The following is a 25731-nucleotide window of genomic DNA, read 5'->3' as shown; positions in this document are numbered from 1 at the left end:
CTCAATTTAGCAACAACACGGCTAACCCACAAAATGTGCATTGGCAGTAGCCAATTAGCAATCAACACTATCAGTCCCAAGCTCAAAGTAACATTATGCCTGTAAACTCAGGGAAAAATCATGAACGCAATGTGCAATGGAGTAACAACACGTCGGGGGTGAATATTGTAGAAGTGATGAACGAAACAGCTCGAAACAGTAATAGCGGGGCGTTAAACTAAACGTGGCCTCATTATGCTGCCCAACGTTGGCTATGAATAGTCGTGTGGGCGATCCATGCTACCATGGTAATAACTTGCTAAGATATCAAGATGAAACGGACATGCGTGATTTGTTAACCAATGAGGGAGAACCACAGTTGTATGAAGAGGACGGTACAGTGCAAGCTAGCGTACAGGCTATAGTAGGAAAAATACCCACTCATATCCTTGTGGATACTGGCACAAAAATTAGTGTTATGTTGAAGGCATTGTTTAAAGACATTGACAGCCACAAAGCTTTACCGACCTATCCAATGCAGAACTGCAGGATATTAGGAGCCATAGGTGGAATATCTAAATTAATTAAGGTAAAAACCACGGTCGAAATACGAATTGAAGATAGTTTTATCAGGCAGTTTTTCTAGTAGTGGAAGGACTGATGGAACGGTGTATTTTTGGCATGGATTTCTTAAGGGAAATATGCGCAAAAAATGACCTAAACACTGGGAAGGGTTATCTGTTTATAAATGGGAAGAACTGTACTGAAGATTTGATAAAAGTCCAAAGTAGCAACGCCAAACCTTGTCAAGCTATAAACATCCAAATTTTAAGAGTCAACACCTTTCGACGCCATGACTCGAACGAAATGTGGTGTCAGCAAGTAGAGCAGCACGAATTTGAGGATAAAACATCAGAGTGTACAGGAATCTCTCAGCAACAAAAGGACAACCTCAAAAGTGTATTGTTACGTTATGTACGCATGTTCGACAAGAAACCTGGAGTTATTAGAACGCATGGATGTCCAGCCCCATGATAAATTCTGCAAAAACACTTATTCCATACCGTGGTCACAAAGAGAGGCAGTGGCCCAGGAGATAAGAAGGATTCTTGCATGGAATATTATAGAGACCTCCTTATCGCCATATTGCCGTCCATTGCTTGCAGTAAAGAAAGCGAATAAATCTGTGAAACTTGTTCTCAAAGCCAGGGAAATCAATAAGATTATTGTTCCAGTAACCACCCGACCTGAAAACCTAGAAGAACAATTGCATCAGTTCCACGGAGTACAATTTTTAACTAGTGTTGACCTCCGTAGTTCGTACTGGCAAATTCCCCTATCATCTGAAAGTAGGAAATATTCAGCATTCATATTTGCAGGCAGGTCATATCAGTATTGCATTTTAACTTTCGGGTTAAAAGTGAGTGCTGGTGTTTTCATCACTGCACTCGACACTGTGTTAGGGCCTGACCTCTTAGACAAACTCACAACATATATAGATTACATCATAATAGCAACACCTACTTGGGATGAACATACAGAACTTTTAGACAGGATGTTACAGAGGTTTTCAGCAGCTGGTGTTACAGCAAACCTTAATAAATCTAAATTTGTAAGAAAAGACATCAAATTTCTCGGTCACATAATTTCGCCCGCTAGGATAAAGCCTTACCCTGAGAAACTATTAGCGATAAAAAAATTTCCAGCCCCTTGCACAATTGCACAAAGCGACAAATGGTTCAAATGGCTCCGAGCACTATGGGACTTAACTGCTGAGGTCATCAGCCCCCTAGAACTTAGAACTACTTAAACCTAACTAACCTAAGGACATCACACACATCCATGCCCAAGGCAGGATTTGAACCTGCGACCGTAGCTGTCGCGCGCTTCCAGACTGTAGCGCCTAGAACCGCTCGGCCACAACGGCCGGCACAAAGCGACAGCTAAAGGCATTCGTAGGCTTGTGTTCATTGTTCCGCCGGTTAGTTCCGAACCAATTGCTCAATAGCCCTGCATTATTACACCTGTTAAAGAAGGGCAAACAGTTGAACTGGATGCAACAGTGCCAAGCTGATTTTGATAGTATAAAACATGTTTTGGTAAACTCCAATATTTTAGGGCATCCTGACATGAACAAAGGTGTTTGTATAGCGGCAGATGCTTCATTTTCGGGATTAGGAGCCTGTCTGTTTCAGCGGGACGAAGGTGGGGGCACAGACAATGTTAAAGTTATTGGTTTTGCTAGCCGCACACAATCAGGATGTGAATGCAGATATTCCACCACAGAGATAGAAGCCCTTTCTATTGTGTGGGCATTCAAGAAATTTAATTATTATCTATTTGGCAAACATATACGAGTCTACAGTGACCACCAGGCGTTAAGCTTTTTACATACATGTAAGTTATTACATAATTGCCTTGCGCAGTTGACTTTGTTTTTGCAGTCTTATGATTTTGATATTACATAATTGAAGGGCAAAGACAACATAATCGCCGATGCACTGTCATGGTTACCCCAAGGATTACCCGAGTTTGAAGAGTTGATAGAACAAAACACAGAATTTAAGGTTATGCTCATAAAAGACACTAAATTTAGAAAATATTTTTTGGATGTGTGTAGCAACATGGCGAAATTGCAGGAAGAAGATGAGCAGTGGAAGAAAGTCATATTTCAAATAAACAATAACCCACCTGCACCGGTACGACAGCATTACAAGTTGTATAAAGATGTGTTATTCTATAGGAGAAACCTAAGTAGCGATGTGTGGTGCGTTTGTGTGCCCAGGGCGTGTGAGAAAAGTTTAATTTGGCATACTCATTTCACTTGGGGACACTACAGTGCCCGCAAGTGCTGTAAAACATGGAATGTGTACTGCTATTTTCCCAATATGCTTTGACGCACACAACAAATTTTGAAAACTTTCATCGTTTGTCAAAAGGCTAAGGCTATCAATCTGAGCTGTGAGACAGAGTTACATCCTATTTTACCAAAAAAAACCTCTAGAGCTGGTAAGCATAGTTGCTATGAGTCCTTTACCCTCTGCAAGGGGAGGAGTGAAGTATATAATTGGTGTATATGATGTATTTTCGAAATATGTGAAACTGTATGCCACAAAAACAACCGCAGCTAAGCCTATTATTAGACGTATGCTAAATGACCACCTTCCATATGTTGGGAAACCACAGGCAATCTTATCAGATAATGCAACCAGTTTTACATGCCATGCTTGGAAACAACAGAGCACCAGGTGAGACAAATTTTGATATCCAAATATAGCCCACAATCGAACCCGATAGAAAGAGTGTTTCATGAATTCAACAGGTTTATGAGAACGTATGTAGCTAACAAACAGCCTAAATGGATTGAATACTTAAATGTTTTTGAACAAGTTGTAAATAATCTTCCAATTTATGAAACAACAGTTACACTGTTGGAATTAATATGCAATAGGAAAGAAAGAAATGAATGGGTTAACCCCTTCCCATTTGTTCCAAGACAACCTGGAGATTTAAATGAAATGGTAAGACAGGTATTGATCTCTATTACAGAACAAGCTCAACACCGTAAGAAACACTTTGACAAACAGCCACATGGTGTTACCAGATTTGTGGTTAGAGAAAAAGTATTACTTAAGACCCATGTGAAATCTTCTCTGTCAGCCATGAAAAACGCCAAGTGGCAAATAAGATATACTGGTCCGTATATTATTGTACATATTCCGCATGACAGATGTTATTTACTTGCGTATCCTCACAATGGTAAAATCAAAGGACTCTATGCACACAGAGACTTGAGGAAATCCCACCATGTTTAAGTATCACACTTTATCTATGCACACAAGTGAAATAAGTAAACTATGGTAAAAAGAAGTAATATGATTAGGTTAAAGTAGGTATATCTTCCTAAGCAGCTAGGTGAATCAGAGCATTTCACTACTTCTGTTTACATTTGTCAGTGATTGTGGGCTCAATACACAAGCAAGCTAGGACATACATGTCAGTTGATGACTAGCAATGTTGACATAGGATGTACTTGGAAGGTTGACTGAATAATTTCTGATCACAGTGGTATTTTAGTTTTAAGTTTATGTACAAAGGATTCTGGAGCAAACAATTAGCACCGACCTCGGAACAAAGTAGATGTAAGTTGTTGTTGTTTTTCTTTTTTTTCCCACTTGTGTTTCAAGATTATAAGGTACAGGGTAAGTTACAGAAAATATTGGACTCCCTAAGGTACATAAGTATATGGTCACACAAGTACATGCCATGTTGCAGAGAGAATATATATTTTTGACGTGTCCACACCACTAGGCTTTATTTATGAATATATCGAGCAAAACGATATTAAATTTTTTTTATGCTCCAATGATGATATGATTTCTGGCTGTGAATGAAAGTCTACCGTGTGATCTTACTGATATAAAAATAATTTTTCAACTTTATGCACATGCTTGAGTGCAAGTACACTGCTGAGGTACGATTTGTAAACAAGATATGTGGCATACTTAATACCGTCTCTTCTAGAATACAGTGAAAGAAATATGTACGGGGTAAGTAACAGGAAACTGACGGGCAAATAAATTGGACAATGCTGAAACAACCTTAATTCTTTACAGGCGGCATTCATCAAGAGGCTACAAGACTTCAATCGGTGAAGAGAAGCAACTATATTACTTTTACATCACTACGACTTATGATCTACATTACAGAATATTACCAAGATCACTTAGAAGTACACTACTTGACACTCACTAACACCAGAAAGTTTTAATAATTGGTCATATCTTTTGCATGAGAGTACCAAGAATCTATGCTGACTTTAGAGCAATGTATGCACTGATTTTCTCTTATGTTTACAATTTTTTGTGCAATCTGAGTTGGAAATATATTGTGAAGCATTAGAGTAAGAAAGGAGTTAGGTCACGTTCAAAGCTACAAACACTGCACGAAACACTTCATGGAAATGTATTGGTCAGTGCATGTGACATCACTATCCGGCGGTGTTTGCACGACTACTGGACTCAAACGGCACATAGTGTGCCACCAGATTCATTTATGTATTTGTATTTGTATTTCTTTATTGGTCCTGTAAATCGTGTTTAGATACATATTTTGCTTGTAACTGACACATTATTGACTGACAGCGTGAGGCTGGAGGGCAATTTGAATAGGAAGGAAAAATCTATGTTCAAATGGATGCTCACCATTGTTGGGTTGCTTGGGGGAAGAGACCAAACAGTGAGGTCAACGATCTCATTGGATTAGGGAAGGATGGGGAAGGAAGTTGGCCGTGCTCTTTCAAAGAAACCATCCCAGAATTTTCCTGGAGCGATTTAGGGAAGTCATGGAAAACCTAAATCAGGATGGCCGGACGCGGGATTGATCTGTCATCCTCCCGAATGCGAGTCCAGTGTGCTAACCACGGTACCACCTCGCTCGGTCGCTCACCATAGTGCAAAGAGGCGTAGAGACTTGATTTCCTGACATACTAAATAAAGTCTTACCACTACAGCTCATGATTTACGTCCCATGTTACAAAACAAATTATAAAAAAACGACGCCCATGTTCATTGAACTGTACCCATGTTTGTGTTATGCTAGAATAAGTACTAATCTCTGTGAATTTCATTTGTTACATGTTTATTTTGCCCATGATGAGACAACTATGAAACCCAGAAAGGACATTATCAAATAGATTTGGTATAAAAGAGGAAGTGGAGAACATTAGCAACTATAAGGAAGAATTTCTCCCACTTACTACTCCAGGTACACTTGCAACCATACAGCCTGGATCTATACACTGAAATATACAATGTTCTTGTAAAACTTTCTTGTTTTCAGCAAAGTGTAGCTGCAGAATCATAGAAAAGACTTGTGAAACGTAATGTTATTGTCAACGTGCAATTGAAGATGTATTTTGTACGTAGCAAGAATGACACTGTGAATCGTCATAAAGAAATGAGCTATAAATTTGATCTAAAAGATGCTGTAATGTAATATCCATGTATTTGATGTAAAAGATGTTGTAATGTCCATGTATTTAATGTAAAGGATGATGTAGTAATTTTTGTATCTAGTGTGTAAGTATTTTGTGTGCCCTGGTGTGTACGTTTTGATTTCCTTGCTAAGTACCACTGCCAGCACCAGAACTATAAAACTAAGTAATAAAGAGAACTCCATCAAAGAAATAAACAATGCCATTTAAGTATGTGTGTTGAGGAGTCAAGAACTACCAGTGTGTAAAGTGGTTGGGCTCATTGCCCGTAATTTCACATTTCTTCGGACAATTCGACCAAGGGGGCAATGTAAAGGAATTATATAAAAAAAAATTTATGAACATATAGACACTAGTTCAACTGCCAGAGATTAATGCGTAAAGCATTTGCTGAACAAAAGAAGCTTTACGCTCTTCATTTATTAGTTTTAGAATAAGTTACCTTTCGCTGTTATCCTGTCCTAGTGTTAACACATGTTGTGCCATTTCTTACTGATAAAATTGGGTTAAATAATGAAAGTGATTTTGAAGCAGAGCGATTTCATCTTTTGTGATACCATTGGTCCCAGTTCCTGAACTACTGGAAAATTATTAATATTATTTTAATTTTATGCAGAGAATTTATATGGAGCCGACGATCTTCACGGCGACGCTGCTCAACAATAGAGGTACATGAATGTGTTCATCTTTTTCCTTTCGTGGCCACTACCGTCAATTTCAATATATTTGCCGCGACATTCAGAATCTGCAGTCTTTCTTTTCATTTAATTTCAAAGTCCACGCATTTACGTTCTAAGAGGAATAAATGCATTTAACTGTAATTCTTTTTATCCAGGCCACGGGGGATGATTGCACTCAAAATGTATGTGTCTCTATCCCGTTCGTTATGTTCACATAGAATTGAGTGTGTACAAGTGTAACTGTGTTTAAGACTCAGTTCCTACACAGTATTAACATGTGTTTTTTTTTTTTATTTTTTTATTTTTTTTTATACTATTCATTCACGAATGTACCTGCCCTCTTATTTGATGTAGTCAGTCAGCCGTATTCTTTAACAACATTATTTTTAATATTCAGTGGCTTAGTTTCCACACTTGATCTTTGCCTGTGTTGCAACACCGCTTCACGTGAAATATTTATTACGCAACATCGGGGAATGACCCACTTTTTTGACAACAGGCAGAAGCAGCATCAAAGGTTTTATGACTGCCATCTTCTGTCTGGAATCATGTACAACCATGTGACTCACATGCATTATCATTTATGTGGCTCCACATAAAAATCACATCTGTTTGCCCATGAAGTGAATTTCTTGTCATAATTAACTGGAAAAAAATTTATAATAACTAACTGCTATTATACGCATGAAACATTCAAGACAGATTAATTTCGAATTCACGTACATGTCAAATACAAATGTGTCTCCCTAAGTATACAGTAGTATTGGGGACACAAAGAATTCATCAGAAGTATGATGTATGGCACAACTATAATTTGGTTACCTACCAAAATCAATATTAAGTTTTGCTTACAAACTTCAGTTATTTCATTTGATCTTAACTGGACTGCAGTTGTATTTCTGACACATCCGATACACATTACTTTTGTTGTGATTTTCAGTCTGAAGACTGGTTTGATGCAGCTCTCCATGCTATTCTATCCTGTACAAGCCTCTTCATCTCTGAATAACTGCTGCAACCTATGTATTTCTGAATCTGCTTTCTGTACTCATATCTTGGTCTCACTCTACACTTCACTGCAGTACTAAATTGATGAGGAAGAAAGATATCCTCATTGTTTTGAGAGAAATAAGTGCCAAGGTGGGAGATAACAATGTTGGTTTGGAACAGATAATGGGGGTACATGGCTTGGGTGAAATGAATGATAAAGGGGAAAGATTTAGTGACATCTGCGCAAGCCATGACCTTGTAATAGGAGGGACCTTGTTTCCTCAATGGACATGTCATAAGATAACATGGGTATCCCCAGATCATAGTACAGAAAATCAAATTGACCACATCGCAATATCCAGAAAGTTCAGTAGGAGCCTGGAAGATGTGCGAAATAGAAAAGGAGCAGACACAAGTAGTGACCACTGTCTTGTTATTGCCAGTTTCCGAATGAAATCTGTGGCTTCCAGAAAGAAATAGAAGATTCAACATAGGTAAACTGAAAGATCCACAGATAGCTGAGGGGGTTCCAGCTGGGACTCCAGAATAGATTCCAGGTGCTGGAACTGGAGATGACTGAGAATAAGGACATGGAAGAAATGTGGACAGAAGTTAAGAATACTTTTGTGCAAGTGAGTGAGAGATAATTGGGCTTTAAAAAGCTCCTGGGTAGAGATTGGATGTCCGAACATACCTGGAGGAAGATCACCCACAGAAAGGAGGCCAAGGAAGAGTAAACCAGAGCAGGACCAGGGAACAAAAAGCACAGGCACAAGCTGATTATAGAGCAGCAGATAAGGAAGTGAAAAGGAGTGTGAGAAGAGACCACAGAAGATGGATAGATGAACTGGCTGATAGAGCAGAACAAACAGTGCAGATGGGGGATGTGAAAGAGCTATAGGATATCACTAAGTTGCTCTCAAAGAAAAGCTTCCAGAGGCACTGACCAGTAAGGAATAAGAAAGGGGAGATACTAACTACACATGAACAACAATCACGTAGATGGAAGGAACACTTTAATGAAGTTCTAAATAGAGTCCTTGGTGGTGAGATAGAAGAACAAGAACAAATGGAATACAATGATCCTAGTCCCAGCATGATTGTAAATGCACCCACGAAAGCAGAAACTCAGATAGTGCTGAAGCAGATCAAGAATGGGAAGGCATCAAGACCAGATGATATAACATCTGAGATGCTGAAAACAGACTTGGACACCACTTTTGAGTTATTGTACATCATCTTAGAGAAGATATGGAGAGAGGAGAAACTGCCAACAGATTGGAAATGATGTATTATCGTGAAAATACTCCAAAACAGGAGATGTTACTAACTGCACTAATGGCAGGGCATTACCTTATTGTCAGTACCGAGTAAGGTACTTTCAAGGATCATTTTAAACCGCATTAAGGATTCTGTTGAAGCACAACTGAAGAGAGAGCAGGTGGATTTTAGAAAACATCAAAGCTGTGAGGACCTTATCAATAGTCTCAGATTTATTCTGGAACAAAATGCAGAGTGGCAACACAACCTCTACCTTATCTTCATTGACTTTGAAAAGGCTTTTGACTCTGTCAATTGAAGAGTCATGTGGGATACACTTGTGAAATATGGTATTTCAACAAGGATTATTAACATCATCAAGGAAATGTATGAAGACTATGAATGCCAAGTACTACATAATGGAGAGCTAACAGCCTTTCCAAGTTAATTCAGGAGTACAACAATGGTGTATTCTTTTGCCAACACTATTTATTTTGGTGTTGAATCATGTGATGAAGAGAGTGATGGCGGACAGAAGAGAGGTGTGCAGTGGGGGATGCAGATAGGCTCGAAGATCTAGATTTCACAGACAACATCTGCTTAATGGCACAATGATATGAAGACATCGAAGGGAAACTGGCAAGGTTACGGAGAGAGGCAGAAGTTTCAGGCAGGGCTCAAGATAAATGTTTGCAAAACCAAAGGAATGCAGATAAATTCAACCATCATGAATAGGCTGGCCATTAATGGAGAGGATGTAGAACAGGTCCAATCTTTCCTCTATATTGGAATTATAGTGACAACTACAGGAGGTGCTGGGGAGGGTGTCTGTAGTCACATCCGCAAAGCAAATGGTGCATTTGTACAACTGTACCCTGTTTGGAGAAATAGGAACATCTCGAAGAAGACCAAACTTCGATTTATCAAAGGCAACATGAAGGCTGTTCTGTTGTAAGGTTGCAAAATTTGGAAGGTACTAACCACATTGAAAACCAGCTCCAAGTTTTTATCAACCACTGTCTCTGGCGTATTTTAAATGCGAGACAGCCAGATATATTGACAAATGAAGATCTTTGGAGGGAGACAAATCAGCATCCATTCAATATACAAATCAAGGAAAGAAAATGGAACTGGTTTGGGCATACATTAAGGAGACCAGAAGGAGCTGTTGAAAGGGTGGTGTTGGTTGGAACTCTCAAGGAGTTAGAAAACATAGTCATTCCAAACAGACCTGGAAAAAGAACAATCGAGAGAGAAGCTGCAGATGATGGGAAAACCTGGAGTGAAGTGAAGAGACTTGCTAGAAATTGTACCAGTTGATGAATTTTGAAACTTCCCTATGTTCTGAAGGGAATGACAGGAACTAAGTAAAAAGTAAGAATGACTTATGGCACTGCTATAATTTGATTACCTACCAAAATCAATATTAAGTGTTGCTTACAAACTTTAGTGGTTGCATTTGACCTTAACTGGTTTGCAATTGCATTTCTGACACATCCCGTATACATTATTGTTGTTGTGATCTTCAATCTGAAGACTGGTTTGATGCAGTTCTCCATGCTACTCTATCCTGTACAAGCCTCTTCATCTCTGAATAACTGCTGCAACCTACGAATTTCTGAATCTGCTTACTGTACTCAGCACTTGGTCTCCCTCTACACTTCCCTCTAGTACTAAATTGGTGATCCCTTGATGTCTCAAAATGTGTCCTATCAACCAATCCTTTCTACTAGTGAGGTAGTACCATACATTTCTTTTCTCCCCAATTCTATTCAGAACCTCCTCATCAGTTATGTGACTACCCATCTAATTTTCAGCATTCTTATGTAGTACCACATTTCAGAAACTTCTATTCGCTTCTTGTCTAAACTGCTTATTGTCCAGGTTTCATTTCCATACATGGCCACACTCCACACAAATATTTTCAGAAAGGTCTTTCGGACACTTAAATCTATACTCAATGTTAACAAATTTCTCGTCCTCAGAAATGCTTTTCTTGCCATTGTCAGTCTACATTTTACATGCTCTCTACTTTGGCCATCATCAGTTATCTTGCTGCCCAAGTAGCAAAACTCATCTACTACTGTAAGTGTCTCATTTCCTAATCTGATTCCCTTAGCTTCACCTGATTTAATTCATCTACATTCCATTATACTTGTTTTGCTTTTGTTGATGTTCATCTTACATCCTCCTTTCAAAACACTGTCAATTCCATTCAACTGCTCCTCCAAGTCTTTTGGTGTCTCTGACAGAATTACAATGTCATTTGGAAAACCTCAAAGTTTTTATTTCTTCTCCCAGAGCTTCAAATCCTACTACAAATTTTTCTTTAGTTTTCTTTACTGCTTGTTAAATGTACAGATTGGATAACATCGGGGGTAGGGTACAACCCTGTCTAACTTCCTTCCCCTTTTCAACCACTGCTTGCCTTTACTGCCCTTTGACTCTTATTCAGGTTGTAAATAGCCTTTCACTCCCTGTACTTTACCCCTGCTACCTTCAGAATTTCAGACAGTTTTCCAGTCAACACTGTCAAAAGCTTTCTCTAAGTCTGCAAATTCTATAAATGTAGGTTTGACTTGAGCTACCTCCTAAGATAAGTCGTAGGGTCAATATTGCCTCATTTGTTCCTACATTTCTCCTGAATCCAAGCTTATCAAATGGCTCTGAGCACTATGGGACTTAACATCTATGGTCATCAGTCCCCTAGAACTTAGAACTACTTAAACCTAACTAACCTAAGGACATCACACAACACCCAGTCATCACGAGGCAGAGAAAATCCCTGACCCCGCCGGGAATCGAACCCGGGCACGGGAAGTGAGAATGCTACCGCACGACCATGAGCTGTGGACCCAAGCTTATCTTCCCTGAGGTTTGTTTATACCAGTTTTTCCATTCTCTGTAAAGAACTCATGTTAGTTCTTGCAACCATGACTTATTAAACTGATGGTTCAATAATTTTTACATCTGTCAATAACTGCTTTCTTTGAAATTGGGATTACCACATTCTTCTTGAAATCTGAGGATGTTTCACCTGTCTCATACAACTTTCACACCAGATGGAAGCTTTTTGCCATGGCTAGCTCTCCCAAGGCTATTAGTAGTTCTGATGGAATATTGTCTACTCCTGGGGCCTTATTTCAATTTAGATCTTTCAGAGCTTTGTCAAATTTTTCTTGGAGTATCATATCTCCTACCTCATCTTCATCTATGTCCACCTCCCTTTGTGTAACATTGCTTTCAAATTCATCTCCCTTATACAGCGCCTCTATATACTCCTTTCACCTTTCCCTTCTTTGTTTAAGGTTGGTTTATCATCTAAGATCTTTATATTCATACAGGTGGGTTTCTTTTCTCCAAAGGTGTCTTTAATCTTCCTGCAGCCAGTATCTATCTTTCCCCAACTGAAATATGATTCTAAATCCTTACAACATTAGACCTCTAACCATTTCTGCTTAGCAATTTTTCACTCTCTTTTAGTCTCATTTTTTAGACATTTGTATTCCCTTTTGCCAGCTTCATTTCCTGCATTTTTAAATTTTCTCCCTTCATCAGTAAATTCATTATCTCTTGTGTTATCCAATGACTCCTACTAGGCCTTGTCCTTTTACTTATTTGATCTTCTGGTCCCTTCAGTAATTCATATTTTAAAGCTACCCATTCATATTCTACCATATCCTTTCCCCATGTTTTAGTCAACTGTTGACTGATACTCCCTATGAAACTCTCAACAATCTATGCTTATTTCATTTATCCAGGTTCAACCTCCTTCATTTCCTACCTTTTCCCAATTTCTTCAGTTTTAATCTACAGTTCATAACAAATTGTGGTGAGGGTCCACATCTGCCCCTGGAAATGTCCTACAATTTAAAATCTGGTTCCTAAATCTCTGTCTAATCATTCTATAATCAATCTGAAACCTTCTGGTGTCTCCAGGTCTCTACCACGTATACAACTTTCTTTCATGATTCTTAAACTAAATATTAGCAATGATAAAATTATGCTCTGCACAAAACTCTTCCAGGTGGCTTCCTCTTTCATTCCTTTCCCCCAGTCCATATACACCTACTATTTTCCCCTCTTTTTCTTTTCCTCCTAACGGATTCCAGTCCCCCATGACAGTTAACTTTTTGTCTCCTTTAACTATCTGAATAATTTCTTTGATCTCATCATAACATCATCAAACATTTATTGTAAATAACATCAAGTACTTATTGAAATAGGACTGGAGTCAGTAGATTTGTTTTGTGCTTTCAAATTCTTTTATTGCAGCTCTCCACCATGATAGATTTCAATCATCACCAGTGTGGTTAAGGCAATCCAGTTGCCTCCCTTATGTAAGAGCTTGACATCCCGCAATGCTGACAGAGTGCATCATGGCCAACCAGTGGTGTAACACCACTGCTTTCATCGGTGACGTCCACCAGCTCAGTGACTATGGCAGCAATGGCTACGTCACAGCTAATGTAGTGCTGAAATACTAACACAACAATATTTCAGTACAAAAGTGGCTAGTTATTTATACACTCAAAGGCGGTGCTTGCTTGGGCTTTGCCATGCCTGGCAGCACGCGTACTAGTCACTTCCGCAGTTGCTGCTACGAAAGGCTTCCCCCTTTTTTCACTTGCTGCTGTGTCAGGTATTTCAACACCTCACTTAACGGGCTTGCCTCACAGTGTGCAAGGGCTGTGTTGTGTTTTGTAAGGCATAACATCTACACTTGTCTGCGACTGGCTCAGCTGTAATCTGCTCTATATTTTGTGTGTCTCTGACTGAATACAGTTGGTGCACTACATTGGTCTCCCTCTGAACAAGAGCTGGTACATTGTGTCACCTTTACTAGAATATTCTCACATTGGAATGACAGATCCTGGTGTCTGACACAACAGGTTCTGGTATGCTCTTTCAGGATTACTTTTACCAATAAGTTCCCTTAAACACTACTTATCCTACATCCCTTAGTTTCTGCTCAATTTAGTTTATTGCTACAGTTCTCCATCTGTTGCCTCCTAGTCTCTGGGAATCCAGTCCACCAGAATCGTAACAGTGATTGAGTCTGAACTTTCTCTTGTGTTCCATTTCCTATACATGTACCCAAGAACTACACTTAGCAGAGTAACTGTTGCTGTAGTAGAGAACTTTTAACATTGCAGCATGTGAGCAATCATGAATAATTTAATGATTATAAAGAATCTGCCTTGATTGCAAATAGAAAGCGGATGTTGACCTAGGTTTCAGTGTGGATAACCATACCTTCTTTGGAACACACTAAAACTACAAACTGCCTAAAGAGGCATGGTGCAACATTAATACATAATGCCCAAAAGGGTAAAAGACTCTCATAAAATGTAAAATAAATGGTATGTGTGTACCATGTCAATAGCTGTACTTAGCTCAAACATCAGAAGCGTGCTTTCTCACCCCAGCCAATGTTCGGTGGGCCACGGGCTCTCAGGTAAACTGAGGTGGTGCCGGCAGCTAGGCTGTGAGAATGTCAGAAAGGAACGCGCATGCGCAAATTGAGAAATCATCTTCTTCCATGTGATTGGCATAAAATGTGTTATGAAAGTGATCTGATAACTGGGTCAAAGGCACAGGAAGTTAATGCGTGTGTATGTATAATGTCCTAGCTCAAGGACGATTTTATAGAACTATCGAATGTGGATAGGCTGAAACTATATATGTGGGATAGAAAATTCCATGGATGGTCAAAACACATGCACACAGGACAGACAAAATACTCTCAGCTAGAAGCAGGCTATAAATATGGGGATGAATAACCAATTTTTCAATTACTTGCGTTTGGTGATAGTATTTGATGACTATGCTTGGATAAGCGTGTAAAGTTACTATATTCAATTCTAAGCGCTATTGACCAGAAAAGGGGAAATTAATATGATAGGCTTAATGTAATTGCATGAAAGGATGTACAACATTGCCTTCATCGCCCATAATATCTAATGACTGACAGAGGTCATTTTGAATAGTGCTACTGGATATGTGAACGCATATAGCGAGGAACAGACAAACTACCTTTATGTTCTAATAGCAGTTGATGTGAAAGGTCAAATAACACAATGGGCTTAATATACATCCGTGAAAGCATGTACAACATTGCTTTCATCACCCTTATTATCCATTGACCAACAGAGGTTAAAGTGATTAGCGCTATCAGGTGTTACCAAAATGGTATGCAAAGTTACGTGTATATGTGTGAAGAGACGTACGATGTCACTTCAATGTTTTTTAAAAAAAGTTAAGGATTTATTTCCTAATTTTAGGTTAGAGCTCGGACTTGGAATGAATATGGCTAAAAACATCCTTGCATCACCAAATTCAACTCTTATATTATAACTAAGTGGGAATGGCTATTTGGACCATATTAGAAATATTGGAGCTTGTAAGAAGTGAGAATACTGTGAACATTAGTGCCCATGTTTGTAAGGGCAGCAGTCATTACTAAAATTAAGGGAACCTACAGCATGAATGAATGACTGAACAAATTGACCATCTGTGACACCAAGCGACGGCATGAATGCATCGGCTATCTTCTATGCCATATGGAAGAATGTGAAGCAGTGCGCAAGGGGATAAAATCTTCGAAAAAAAATTTGTTTTTCAACTGGGGTTGGTCATAAGGATGCAGTCATTGTCATACCACGGATGTTTAAAAATCTCCATTTCTTCTAATATGTCTAACTTCATATCCTTAACTTCAGAATGAAGCACCTCGGTACTGGCCAGGGGATTAGGCATGTTGCTGTAGTAATTGGTATGACAAAGGTCAACATTGTTTCCCTTGAGTACCGACTCTCCCTGTACTGACTCAAATGCTGCATTAATGTCTCCATGGAGATATGTCCCTCCTGCTTGCTGACGAGTTTGTCTATGGACTACATTTGCTCAGGTCCCAGAGTCCGGTTTGACATAGTCAAATTCATAATTGGAAGCACTTCCACGGGCTCCTCTGGTCAATGCAGTCGAAGGTGTCAGGTATATTGTCACATAGAGGAATGTGTAAGTAGATGAATGATGAATGCTAACTTCACTTAACGAAGGTTTATTCAGTACTTGCACATACAAGAGCACGGAACGAACTGCCTCCGGCCAGAACTCATACAATATATATACAGCTACAGAACATTCCAGTACAATGATTCTTGCCATTTGTGGACACTTCTAGAATGTACTAGAACCAAATATAGAAATTAAAATGTTTCAATTCCGGTGACTTTTGAACTCATGACCATCCATGCAACAATCTAGTACCATAACCACTACACTACGATGGCTGTGCTACTCAGCTTCTTCTGCGACATTGCTCCCTCCTTAAGAGAACAGTGTCTCAGTGTTACATCCCCCTAGTCTTGGAATGAGCCATTGATCCTGCATACTCTGACTCCTGATGACTGATGTTCACCCTGGCGGTGATCTTAGAACATCCCTTTCCATTACATTCTTCAGTACTTTTTCGCTTGTTGCCTATCGCTGGAGCTTCGAATTTACCCTGGGTTGCAGGACCCTTATAGGGCGTCATTCAAAGGACGTGGACCATACCTCTGATCTTTTTCATCTTATGTCGGGGTCGAAATCTTCGACTTCATAAGTAAGATTAGACAACTGTCTTACAACCTTATAAGGTCCAAAGTAGCGCCTGAGGAGCTTCTCAGAGAGACCAACCTTACGAACAAGAGTGAAAATCCAGATGGAGTCACCAGACTGGTAGACAACAGGGCGATGGCTCGCATCATACCTTCGGCCATCATGTTCTTGAGCCCACTGCACGCAAAGTTGAGCTAACTGCTGAGCTTCCTCAGCTCTGGTTAGCACCTGGCGTAAATCCTGTGGTGTCTTGTTTGGCTGTATTGTAGGCAAACATCATGAAAGGCAGCACCTCGTTCCAGTTGCTCTGCTCAACATTGATGAACATTGATAGCATGTCAGCCAACACCTTATTAAGGCATTCAGTAAGCTGGTTGGTTTGCAAATGGTAGGCAGTCATCACATGATGAGTAATGTTGCACTGACGGTTTATCTCTATCACAAGATTCGATTGAAAATATTTCCTTCGATCAATAATTAATGACCTTGGGGCACCATGTTTTAATACAATGTTTTATAAGATGAATTTGGCTACTTTGAATGCTTCGGCTGTTTTCATGGATTTTATAATGGCATAGTGCTTCAGATATCAGTGCAAACAATAATCCATCTATTGCCACTAGCAGACGCTGGAAATCGTCCAAGGAGATCAATCCCAACACGCTGGAAAGGTGTTTTGGCTGGTGGAATTGGTGTGAGTTGGCCAGGTGGTTTCTGAGGAACTGCCTTCCCCCTTGGCACTCTCGACAGTGCAACACATAGTGATGAACACTCCTAAATAAACCTGGCCAGAAAGATCTCTTGCAGATCCTATTGAATGTTTTAATAAATCCTAAATGTCTGGCCTCAAGTGTGTCATGGAATTTCTGTAGAACATCTAAGTGCATGTGTTTAGTAATCACTGCCACCTCTTTCCAAATGGATCAAAGTTTTTCTTGCAAAGTAATCCATTAACTACCTTAAATTGTCCTTTCTCATCCTCTGACCGATTTAAGGCAAGCACAATTTGAGATATCTTGGCGTCCTTCTTCTGCTCAGCAGAAATCTATATTTCTTACTGGTTTTCAAGCTTGGTGGAAACTTAGTCTCATAGCAACCACGAACCTGAGAGAAGCACCGAACTTGTTTTCAAAAATGGAAATCGTTTAGAATAAGTACAACTGCCACAAGAACAACTGCCACAAGAACAACTGATCGAGTTACTCGGGCAGCATCTGAAATAGAAAAAAGGAAACTGAGAGATATTTTAAAGAGATTGCTAGAGGTCATTATATTTTTGGCTGAACAAAATCTTCCTTTCTGTGGCCACTGAGGGCATATGCTGGCAGAAAACAAATGAAACTTTCTGCAGCTGATTAGACTGTTACTGAAATATGATGCTGTACTAAGTGAACACTTGATCACACTAGAACACTCAACTCAGTCACAGTTAGGCTAAATATTGCAAACCAGTCTCTCAATCTGTGATCACATGTGCTTTTGCAACAGTTCCTTTATGTGTGACTTTTTTTGGAACTATTTAAAGTATGTATGTATTTTACTCAGCTTTTACCAATGTAAACCATTGGATTTACAATTATGAGGCTTTCAAATACACAACTGAATGCTCACTAAAAAACTGTTAAACATGTGTTTAAATGCTTTAAAAAAAATATCAATGTCATGAAACACTGTCTGATACTTTGGAAACTATAGAACTCAGAGGAACTGCTGTAACTTCATTGTCATCATTGTCCACCCCAATAGCTGAGTGGTCAGCGTGACGGGCTGCTGTCCTACGGGCCAGGGTTCGATTCCCGGGTGGGTCAGAGATTTTCTCCGCTCTGGGACTGTGTTTTGTATTGTCTTCATCATCATTTCATCCCCATCCAGAGTGCAGGTTGCCAAAAGTGGCATTGAATGTAATAAGACCTGCACCAATGCGGCCAGACATGCCCGTAAAGGCGCCTCCTGGCCAATGACAACAAATGCTCATTTCCATTTCCATTGACATCATTGCGTGATTTCTCATTTTTGTATTTTATCTTAGAAGACTCTATAATCATGCTCAAAACTGTTTACAGATTTTTGGAGTCAGTTTTGGAATGTGTATTAGTACGACCAGAAGTCTAAAGATCTTTTTTAAAAGATAGGAAAAATTATTATGTTGACATAGCACTTTGATTTGCTAATGGCACATGTGACAAGTTGCGTATTCCTGTGGAAAAAGGTAGAACTATCAGGAAGAATAAAATGAAGCCTAGAGAGAAGGCTGCAGATGAGATGCTGACTTTGCACCAGGAGCTGAGAAATCAATGTTGGGGTGCATCAACAAGTTTCTACAAGGAATTGCTAAATGTTGGAAAACGACGGAATGTATATTGGATCCTATACATAAAATGCAGAATATACTTTATAATCAAAATTTTGGAGAACCTTCTCAGATTTGCATGAATAAAGTGAGCCGAATAGTATGTTTCTCCCAACGATGTTCTCATTCTGAGTAAAAGAAAGGGGAAGTTGTTCAAAAGAAAGAAATTCTCCAATTTTGTATGAATACAATTAGAGGAGCATCTCACAAGTGGAGGACATTCCCCATTTCTTGAAGTCAGCTCTGTAACATAGTTTGAGCTGAGTAAGATCTATTGAGATTTAAGCTTTACTGAGTTCTTTTTAGTAAAAATGACAGAGTATGTGTTGCTTTCAAGTGATAAAAGATATATGTAGTCTGACGAAATACCGAAGAGGGAAACTTTAGAGGTTTATATGGATTTAACAATAATAATATTATTTGCCTAGTGAACTTCCTTCCCAAAAATCATGAAAGAAGAGGAGCATCCTTTTGAAATGAAGTGAAAATTAAAACATTTTCATTGCTATTGATCAGACCCAATTTTTCAGATTAATGTATGAGAAACATCGAACTTTGTCACTGAAATTTTCATACGTTCATCATCACTGCATTAGCACAACATAAATCTTATGTTTTTTTATATTAGAAATAAGTAGGCAAATCAGGAAAATTAATAACTGGTGTATTACAAATCTAGTGATCTGTTTCTAATAACGAACAGCATGGCCAACTGCTTACATACTTGACACACAAGTGGACCATTATGTGTCACATTTAACCAAAATTACCTCACAGTCCAGGTTTGGAGTAGATGAAAATACCGTGTAATCTTAAGTTTTTGTTTGCATAATGTGTTTACCTAATTTCAACAACAAAAAGTTTTGGGCATGTTGAAAATTTGGTAATATTTCAGGAAAATGCAGTTTTGCAAACTCTCCATTATCATTTTAATAATTTGTCTCTGCACATAAAAGTAAAATTGCAAAGTAGTCCAACTCTTTCAGTATGCACTGATGCCAGTTATATATAATGATACACTGAACAGTGTGCGTATTTGACTAAGTTGAATGAAATGTAGCATTATGTTTGGGTTCTGTGCTGGACACAGCAGGTGGCACACACTGAGAACCTTCTCGAGGAGGAGGGGAGGTAGTGGGAAGGAACTCTCTCATCGGAGAATAAGGTTCAAATTTTTTATTCATATGAAACAGAGAACTTTCTCAGGGGATGCTGTTCTGCTCTGAGAACCCCTCTTCTCAGTAGAATGTTCTCTTTGTTATTCATATGACCCATTAGATAGTTATGTTGCTTTAGAACCCAGAAATCTAACTAAAACATCAGAAATTAAACTTCCCATGATCATAAAACACTTAGCTGACAATTATGATGAGATTTTCAAGCACTGAATCTTTGCAGAAACTCCATGCCTCAAAAGATTTCTGCAAGCTGTCGAATTTCCAAAAGAAGAATCTCTTGACTGGACACATTTGAGATTCTTACAGATCCTCTCATTCAGTATGAATTTAATAAGACTTTTTATAAATTCTGTGTGTTTTAGCAGCATCATGTGAGGAGAGTTTTTCAAAAGTCAGAGTAATTAACCCTTTCTGCATCTGCGATTCCAAATAGCATCATTAAGTATTCCTGGCTTTTTTGAGCTTCCCAAAGCTTCAATGATACCATCTGGCATCGCTTTGTGCAGTTCCAAGATTGGCCAACAGATTGCAGTGGCGTTTGCTTTCGTGTCTTGCCGTTTGTTTGAAGTGGAGAACAAAGAAGCGTTGTGAGTTGTGCCACTGCATTTGTGAGTCAACGATTGTTGTTTAGTTTTATTCTGTGTATACTGAAATTCTTGGTTATGGAACCGACTTTACCTATTCCTCAGGTGCAAGGGAAAGAAATACGGTAAGTTTACAATACAGTTATGTATACATTTTTTGAGTAATTATTACGTAATTTCTAATGACACCACTTGGAGGCATTGATGCATTAGTATGTATGAGTTATGCAAAAATAAATTTGTATCATAAGAGAGAATTGTGTTTGTTCTTATATAATATTTCGTAGTTTTCATTCTTGCATCATATTTTGTTTAAAGGTTAAGCATGGAAAACATGAAGCTCTACTGAGTGATGAAATTATTCTTCTGCATGGCGATGACTCTGAAATATCAGATGACGAAATTGTTTCAGATGATGAAAGTGACTGTGATCTATCAGTACAACAAGTATTGCCTCTACAGACAGAACCTTAACTGGACAGTTTAGAAAAAGCTTTTACAGATGATGAAACTTCCCTATCTGTATGGCTTGGAACTTTAGGAGCAGGAAATGCAAATTGCTATATGTGGATCTGCAGGCTATGGATGTTCAGCGCGCTATGCAGTTTTCGGATCCACCAAGTAAAGGACATTCTCCCCTCCAATATTTTGAAAGTTTTATTGATGAGACTGTAATTGACAATTTAGTTACACAGAAAAATCTATACTCTACTCAAGTGTTAGGACAAAGTATAAACACTAGTGCCAATGAAATAAGACAGTTCATTGGCATTCATTTACTAAGTGGTATTGTGAGTACTGATGAACTTATTATTCCACTAAAATCACATACATCTCTGTGCCAGTATATAATATCAAAGCCACACAAATGAGGCATAAAAGTATTTGCTCGAGCTGGTGTAAGTGGCTACATTTATGGTTTTGAAGTGTATGTTGGGAAGGGAACAAACACTGCAAGTAATCCTGAGTTAGGAATGAGTGGAAATGTAGTGATTCAGCTGACTGAGAACTTGCTTAGGCACACCAATTTCAAACTATTTATGGCCAACTGGTTTTATTCCCCCAAACTAGCAGTACAGCTTAGAAATGAAGGAATATATGTTGTGGGAACCATCAGAAAAAACACTGAAAAGTGATGCAGAGATGAAAAAAGAATGCTGAGGAATCTGTGATTATCCCGTAGATGAAAGAAACAAAATTATAATTTTGAAATAGTATGACAGTAAAGCTGTCCAACTGATTTCTACTTATATAAAGGCAAGGAACAACTGACGAACCGATTCCACAGACTGAATGTGAGGAGAGGGACTAGTGCAATTGGTTAATACAAACCATACAAAAATGCACAGAAGTATATTTTTTAACACAAGCCTACATTTTTTAAAAATGGAACCACGTTAGTTTTGTTAGCACATCTGAACATATAAACTAATACGTAATCAGTGCCGTTTGTTGCATTGTAAAATGTTAATTACATCCAGAGATACTGTAACCTAAAGTTGACACTTGAAACCTCCGACATTCAGTTGCATGTTGTAACAAACACGGGCCACGGTCGGCGAGCAGCATCTGCAGGGACATGTTTACGATGACGACCGTGTTTACGAGTGTGGCTGTAGTGCTCTGTTGTGGTTTGGTTTAGCTGTCGCAGTGTCCGCATGTAGCGCTTGCTGCTATTGTTATTCTGCATTCGTCTCTGCACGCAGACCAACTGTAGTACACCGTGTTACCAAACATCTGTAATAGTGTAGTGTTGTAGGAACTGTGACCATGGTGTATTCAAACTCTGAAAAGGCGAAAATGATACTCATCTATGGTGGGTGTCGACGAAATGCAGCTGAAGCCTGCAGGGTGTATGCAGAACGGTACCTGGGTAGAGAGCATCCAACGTGCCGCACATTGCAAAACATTAACCACCAACTGTATGCAACAGGTATGGTCGTAGCACGCAAACGGGTCCGTAACAGGCCTGTCACAGAAGCGAGTGCAGTTGGTGTGTTAGCTGCTGTTGCCATGAACCCACACATGAGTAAGCGGGGCATTGTGAGAGCTGGTGGACTGAGTCAAAGTAGTGTCATATGCATTCTGCATCGTCACCACTTTCACCCGTTTCATCTGTCACTACATCAGAAATTACATGGTGATGACTTTAATCATCGAGTGCAATTCTGTCAATGGGCATTAACAGAGAATGCGTTGCAGTTCTACCTGTTTACTGATGAAGCGGGTTTCACAAGCCATGGGGCAGTGAATCTACGGAACACGCATTACTGGTCGGGTGGACAATCCTCGCGGGCTCAGACAGGTAGAGCGACAGCGACCGTGGACTGTAAATGTATGGTGTGGAATCATTGGCGACCACCTCATTGGTCCTCACTTCATTGCAGGGGCCCAAAGAGCTGCAACATACATCGCATTTCTACAGAATGATCTGCCAACGTTGCTCGAAAATGTCCCACTGGAAACGCGTCGACATATGTGGTATCAGCATGATGGTGCACCTGCACATTCCGCAATTAACATTAGGCTGACCCTTGACAGCATGTTCGATGGGCATTTCATAGGATGTGGAGGACACATAAATTGGCCAGCCCATTCTCCTGATCATACACCTCTGGACTTCTTTCTGTGGGGTACATTAAAGGAGAATGTGTACCATGATGTGTCTACAACTCCAGAGGATATGAAACAACGTATTGTGGCAGCCTGCGGCGACATTACACCAGATGTACTGCGGCGTGTACGACATTCATTACGCCAGAGATTGCAATTGTGTGCAGCAAATGATGGCCACCACATTGAACATCTATTGGCCTGACATGTCAGTACACACACACTATTCCACTCCGTAATTGAAAACGGAAACCACGTGTGTACGTGTACCTCACCCCTCATGGTAACGTACATGTGCGTCAGTGAAAAAGACCAATAAAAAGGTGTTAGCATGTAGACGTAATGTGCTGTTCCAGTCTCTTCTGTACCGAAGGTCCATCACCGTTTCCTTTGGATCCCTACGTAATTCGGTGCTCTCCGATACACACAATCGAACAGTGGAGGAGTGGTACTCAAGCATCAACATTAGGTTACAATATCTCCGGATGTAATTAACATTTTACAATGCAACAAACAGCACTGATTACATATTTGTTTAAATGTTCAGATGTGTTAACAAAACTAATGGGGTTCCATTTAAAAAAACATAGGTTTGTGTTAAAAAACATACTTCCGTGCATTTTTTTATGGTTTGTATTAACCAATTACACTAGCCCCTCTCCTCACGTTCGGTCTGTGGAATCAATTCGTCAGTATTTGAAGTGGTTTACGAAATATATCCAGCGAAGATGATGTGACTTACCAAACAAAATCGCTGGCAGGTCGATAGACACACAAACAAACACAAACATACACACAAAATTCAAGCTTTCGCAACAAACCGTTGCTTCATCAGGAAAGAGGGAAGGAGAGGGAAAGACGAAACAATGTGGGTTTTAACGGAGAGGGTAAGGAGTCATTCCAATCCCGGGAGCGGAAAGACTTACCTCAGGGGGAAAAAAGGACAGGTATACACTCCCGCACACACACACATATCCATCCGCACATACACAGACACCAATGAAATAAGACAGTTCATTGGCCCTCATCTACTAAGTGGTATTGTGAGTGTGCCAAGTTACAAGATGTACTGGGAAAACGAGACAAGGTATAATCAGATAGCTGATGTGATGCCACTTCATTGATTTTACAAGTTTAGGAGGTATTTGCATGTGAACAATAATGCAAATATGTTACCCAGGGATGACCCTCATCTTGACAACTTGTTCAAGGTGTATGTGTGGATGGATATGTGTGTGTGTGTGTGCGAGTGTATACCTGTCCTTTTTTCCCCCCTAAGGTAAGTCTTTCCGCTCCCGGGATTGGAATGACTCCTTACCCTCTCCCTTAAAACCCACATCCTTTCGTCTTTCCCTCTCCTTCCCTCTTTCCCGATGAAGCAACAGTTTGTTGCGAAAGCTTGAATTTTGTGTGTATGTTTGTGTTTGTGTGTCTATCGACTTGCCAGTGCTTTTGTTTGCTAAGTCACATCATCTTTGTTTTTATATTCATATTCATAGATTATATATAGACGTTCCACGTCCCAACATTTTGTGCAGGAGTATAATATGCACATGGGAGGAGTAGACCTCCATGATATGTTGGTCCATATATACAGAATAAACATAAAAAGTAAGAGGTACTACCTGAGAATTATTTTTCATTTCATAGACATGGCTTGTGTGGGCACTTGGCTGCTTTATGGGTGATATTGCGCTCAGAAAAATGAGAAATATACACCACTGCTGAAGTTTTGAGCAGATATATCAAGTACCTTGCTGAAGAAAGGAATTGGTACACCTGCAAGAAAGAGGGGCCATCCAGCCACAGACTCCCCAAGTTTACCTGCTCCCAAAAGAAAGCGTAAGGCAATTCAACCCATCACTGATGTTCGCTTTTACCAAATAGGACACTGACCAGAGCATTTAGAATCAAAATCAAGATACAGACTTTGTATAAAGGCATATTCAAGAGTTAAATGCTCCAAGTGCAGTGTTGCATTGTGTTTTAACAAACAAAACAAACTATTTCAGACATTTGTATTGTAAATAAATCAGTAAAAAATCAATTTTGTAGCATGTTTTTGTGTTAAATAAAAAGTTCACAGAAAAATGTTGTTTTATTCCTTAACAAAAAATAAGAGAGTTTTAACACTTACTAATAAAATAAATAAGAAATTAGTTTATGTATTTATACTGACTATTTAACACCTAAGTAACACTTACGGTGAATTTACGTGATACTGATGCTATTTGGAATCATTATTTTATTTATTAACCAGTAGCTTCAGAAGGATGTAGGTTGCAGTGGGTACTGGGAGATGAAGAAGCTTGCACAGGATAGAGTAGCATGGAGAGCTGCATCAAACCAGTCTCAGGACTGAAGACAACAACAACAACAACAACAACAACAACAGCTTCAGAAGAACTTTTGCAATGGATATGACAGATGTGCAACATATACAGTAAATATTCATCACAAACAAAATTTCCCCCAAATTTTTTTTTAAAATGTGACA

The sequence above is a fragment of the Schistocerca gregaria genome, chromosome 3 (genome assembly GCF_023897955.1).
Source record: "Schistocerca gregaria isolate iqSchGreg1 chromosome 3, iqSchGreg1.2, whole genome shotgun sequence".
Classification (NCBI taxonomy): Eukaryota; Metazoa; Arthropoda; class Insecta; order Orthoptera; family Acrididae; genus Schistocerca; species Schistocerca gregaria.
This window is presented reverse-complemented; position numbering follows the sequence as displayed.